The sequence below is a fragment of the Rana temporaria genome, chromosome 2 (assembly GCF_905171775.1).
Source record: "Rana temporaria chromosome 2, aRanTem1.1, whole genome shotgun sequence".
NCBI classification, from domain to species: Eukaryota; Metazoa; Chordata; class Amphibia; order Anura; family Ranidae; genus Rana; species Rana temporaria.
Genome location: NC_053490.1, coordinates 120982210 through 120987706, shown reverse-complemented (window position 1 = coordinate 120987706; position 5497 = coordinate 120982210).

Genomic DNA, 5497 nt, shown 5'->3' with positions numbered 1-5497 from the left:
CAAAATATCTGTTCTTATTATATAACCATGGACATCTTAAAAGTACAAACAAGCTGATGTATCTGGGTTTGGAACACAATAAAGAATTTGGGGTTTTGATTAACAATGTGTATGTTAAAGCGGAGTTCCATCCACTTTTACAAGGTGGTCTTAAATTAAAGACCACCCCTCATTTTTGAATATCTATGTAGCGCCCTGCTCCTAATGAATAGGCGCTATAATGTAAATTTAGTGTTTGTCTAAATTGCAAATGGTTCAGAAATTATATTTCAAAGCTAAATTGGCTTCTGTTCCAGTTTAGCTGTGTTGTTTCTCACTGTTGCCAGTAGGTGTCGTTTTCACCACAGGCCAGTGTGAGAAATACAGCAAGCCAAGTGTATTGGCTATTCTTTCCCCGGAAACAGCCCAATCCGGAGCTTCTTTGTAGCTAGGCATTCTGGGAGAGGATATTTAAGGGACAGAAGCCATGTGATTCGCTCTCTGACCTCATGGCCCTCCTGGCCTAAGGTATGTGAAATTTCTCTCTCCTGCCTTGGGCCCTGTTGGCTTGAGGTTGCGGTACTATATGTAGGCCCAGAACTCTGACTGGGGTCCTGTGCTGTCTTCCTGCGGGAAGAAGCCGAGCAACTGGGAAGATCCAGGGGAGGACTTTTCTTGAAGTGAACCGAGCGGAAGGCTGGTTTCTCAAGAAGAGCCTGGTGACTCATTTGGAGGATGCACCTAAACCAATTTACCCTCACAGTACTGCCGGATGGCTTAAAGGCTCTGGTACTGTGTAGCTGTGCTTCAATCTACCAACTACTGGTCACACAATCCAGTGGCAGAGGATTATCCAGCAGTTTCAATATATTTCTAAGTCTGTGGCAGAGACTTTGTTCGTGCATCATACCGGCTGCTATGTCGGTGAGAGAGGCCTATCCGGGTGTGCAAGAAATCCACTGATAGAAAGTGATCTGCAATAAGGTATCTGAACTTCCTCTAACCCTCCATCCCTCTACTACTGCAAGTTGCATTTATTAAAAGCATTGAAAACAAGACTAAGTGATTGGTGCAAAAGTATTTTCTTCAATATAGACTCTTCGTTCTGAAACGGTGAAAAGTGGGGTAACGGCAGGAACCACAATTATTCTCAGCAGCTCCTTCGGGGGTAGTTCTACATCTATATAGTTTTTTTTCTTTCATACCTTTTTAGAAGTACGTAGTCTACTTCTGCCCTAGCTCGGCCTTGTGCAGGACATCATGTCCTCTTCTGCGGCAAGCCCTCTTCCTTCACCCCCTCTGCCTTCTGGGACCTGTGTGTGTCCTGGCCATTCACAAAGTGCAGCGCGACTTGCGCATGCACAATAGGAAACCGTCTGTGAAGCCTCAAGGCTCCACTGCCAGTTTCCCTTTAGTTGAAATGGCAGCGCCTGCACCTGAGCCTCTGTGGGCCGACATTGCAGGCTCCCTGGACAGGTAAGTGTCCTTTATTAAAAGTCAGCAGCTACAGTACTTTAAAAAATAATTTTGTCTGGAACTCTGCTTTAAGGCTACATTAACATTGCAGTTTAGCGCCGGCCACCAACAAGAATTAGTAGAACACCGGCTATCAGATTTGTATTCTACATTGTATGTCCGATCTTTCGACGAACGTTACGGGCAGTTCGTGCCAAATTTGAGTGACGCGTCACAGCCCATAATTCACTGCGGCATTGCTGGCTGATGATTGGCCAAGCATGCACTATGACCCGCATGCTTGGCCAATCACAGCGCGCAAAAAACGGAGAGCCATAATTGGCCAAAGCAAATTATGGCTCAGGGCTTTAGTACACGCCCCACACTATAAAAGGACGCCTGCAGGGCGGCCTTGTGTAGTGTGTTGCGGCGCTGGTTAGAGATCTGTCAGAGAGAGAGAGAGAGAGTCTTTTTTTTTTTTCTTTTTTTTTCTAGGTAGATAGAGCAGGCAGGCTAGTCAGTTAAAGTTAGTGTGTAGAGGATATATATACTGTACATCCCAGGTGTTGTACATATATTTATACACTGTATAGTTTAGCTAGATCAGTTCTTCCTAATTTACTGTCAGGCAGTTGATTGTGCTAGCTGCAGTATTCTCACGTGGTGTATTGTCCGTGTGCTCTGTAGTTTGTACCTAAAGCTACTTGGTGTGTACTGCACGTGTGCTCTGTAGTTTGCACATAAAGCTACTTGGTGTGTACTGCACTTGTGCTCTGTAGTTTGCACATAAACCTACTTGGTGTGTACTGCACGTGTGCTCTGTAGTTTGCACATAAAGCTACTTGGTGTGCTTAAAATGATCGTGTGTGGGCTTCACATAATTTTTCGGATTCTGAAAAACGACAATTTTTTTTTCCGAACATGCTGCATTTTTAAACAACGTTTTAAACTATGTTGCTTTTCGGGTAGTAAAAAATCACGCTGTAACAGACAAAAGCGCAAATAGTCTTTTACTAACACAGAATCAGCTAAAGCAGCCCCAAGGGTGGCGTCATTCACATGGAACTTCCCCCTTTATAGTGCCGTTGTACATGTTGTACGTCACCGTGGTGTGTGGGCAACATCGTTTTAATGATGAAGTTGGAAAAACTTCATTTTTTCTACATGCCGAAAAACGTCAAATGATCGTGTGTACGCGGCATTAGACTTGGAGAGAATATTGGCATCAATGGGCACAGAACAGAAATGGGAATTCTTCAAAAAGACTGTTTGTGAACTCACTGCTAAGTAAATTCCCATGGGCAATAAGTTTAAAAGGCTAAAAATAAAACCTATGTGTCTCACAGCCAAAGTTAAACAAGCTATAAACGATAAGAAAAGAGCTTTTAAAAAAATATAAAAACGAAGGAACACTAGTGTCGTTTAAATGTTACAAAGAATATAACAGAATATGTAAAAAGTAAATCAAGGATGCAAAAATTCAAAACGAACGACAGATTGCAAAAGATAATAGGACAAACCCCAAAAAATTGTTCAAATATATTATTAGTAAAAAGGTCAGGTCGGAGGATGTAGGCCCTTTACAAAATAATCAAGTGGGTGACTGGGGACAAAGAGAAGGCTAATTTATTAAAGCGGAGGTTCACCCAAAAATCCACTTTCTCTTATCGTCCATGGACGGACACAGCTCCTTAAATCTTGACAAGTGGGTTATGTTCCCTGTTTACAGGAGAGGACTAGGCAGAAACATGTTAAATAGTTAAATACATGTTACATTAACAGAGTTGAACAGCCCCGCCCAGGGGGCGGTCCCTCCAGACATAACCCTCCTCACTGCAGCTTGCAGCCTCAGTTTCGTTCTGCCTAGCAAAGGAGAAGGACGTATGGCTCCCTTTGGGCCCAGCGCCCTGAGGAGAAATTTTATTTTATTTTACTTTACTTTTTCTTGAAGAATCTTCTTTCAACTGTTGGCTGAGAGACAGGCTGGATATTATAGATCCTTGTAGTCTACTCAGTCCGACCAGCAAGCGTGGGCACACCTTTGCAAAGAGGCTTGGTCTGCCACGCCATACCTCATGACTCCTGAGGTGGCCGGTGAGCTTTGCTCCGAGGTCCACATATGACTGAGCTGTGGTGTTGTCTCAATCACAGTGGACCGGGCCGACAGCTACCTCCATTGCGGTTGTAGGTCTGTCAGGAATGCGTCAGCGAGTCCTCGCTCGGACGGGTAAGTACAGTCCCTCCTGCTTCGGTGGGTTGGTACAGCTGGGCATTCCTGGGGTTTGGGGGTCCCTTCTCCCTTCCCTGCTCCTTTCCCTTGCTGCATTGCTAACATTGCCGCTGTCAGGGGGGAGGGGGCCTTCCTGAGGGGACTGTGTTATCTGGCCTGTGCTTTTTCTTTTTTGTATTGGGCTTTCCTGTGAGGTAAAAAGCCTTGTGATGAGCACAGATGTTTATGATTATACTTCAGCAGACGCTGACTGATTGGTGACACCTGTAATGGTTTTGCTTTTTATGCTGTATCTGTGACTTGTCCTTAAATAAAACAGCCCTAGGAGGCTTTTCCTGTTTAAACACAGGTCCCTGCAAAAGTTACCTCACGGTTCTTTTCCTCTCACAGGCAGCACTGGGCAGTCTCCTCCTGAGGGAGTCCCCTGGTTACCCCTGGTCAGCGCAGCAAGTGAGTGAGAGGCCCTGTATGGGGCTCTAGGAGCTTTTGTCTATTTGTATGGACAGGTGTGCATATTATAATACACACTATATGTAAATATTGGAGTCAGTATCTGTGTCCTTCCCCACATGCTGGTGGTGGCAGCAGGTGTTAGCACCTGTGATTCCCACAGAGTTTTTATTGTTAGTCCTGGACACAGTTTGTGCCAGGGTGGGGGTGGACTGCGGGCGGGCGGTAAAAGAGTGCCCCCTTCCCCCGTTATCCCCTGGGGAATGCTCTGTTATGGAGCCATGGACTAGGTACCTAGTTAAAAAAAAAAAAAAAAAAAAGAAAGGCAGAATAAGGCATTTATGGGTGCGCTTTTTACTGCTGCAAGGGACTCTCCTAAGCTGCATAGTGCAGCTGGGTTTCCGCCGAGGGCTCGGTCTTTTTTGGATCACACAAATCAGACCGCTGTGTAGGTTTTTTCCTTCTGTGCCCTTCTTTGATAACTTCTGAGATGCGGAATGAGAAAAGCCACTGAGGGCTTTTGTAGTCCCTCACCGCCGGGCGGGAACCCCTACTTGTATGGATCTGACTGATAGAAGATCCGAAGTACTGACCCGTTCCATGTTTACCATGCTGGGGTCTGGCTTGCGGCCTATTGTGGCCACTACACTGGGGTCTCAGTGGTCGCTGGCGCTATTTTTTTGGGAGATTTTTCAATTACATTGAAAACTCCCATTGGCGCCCATTTTGTCGTAGCCACGCTATGGCGCAGCTTACATTGTGCTGGCCTTTTTCCTGTGGCCGCGTTCTGAACGCTCGGCGGCCATCTTGGAGTAGTCCTGACCCCTAGTGCTGTATACAACTCACAGAGTGAGCATTTTGCACCAGACAGTGGAGGAGCACCGACTCTCTCCTGAGGTTATTAGCCTAGCGGACCAGCTGGTCCAGGGCCTCATATAGGTCTGTGATGCTTCATTGAATGCTGCGCCCTTGTTATCCAGGGCGTCTGTTTCAGAATGGTTTTATGCACACGGTGGTGTAGTGCTTAACTCCATTACTTGGCAGCAAAAGAGTCATTGGTTCAAATCTGCACACTGACGCCAATCTGCCTGGAGCTTGCATTGTCGCTCCCTGTGTCTGTGTGGGTTTCCTCCGGGTACTCCGGTTTCCTCCAAAGACATGTGTGCATACACCTACATAATATACATACACACTATGTGTGTGTGTATTATTTAGGGGCAACCCTCCCAGGCCGTCAAAGGCCCAGCTGGGGGACTAATCTGTCCCTGGGTGCATAAGCCGATCACGCCGGCACCCAAATCCTGCCAATGTATATAGCCTTCCCTCCCTGTCTCTAGGTGGGAGGGGCGGCTTGCAGGTTCACAATTCAGTGAAACCTCCCTG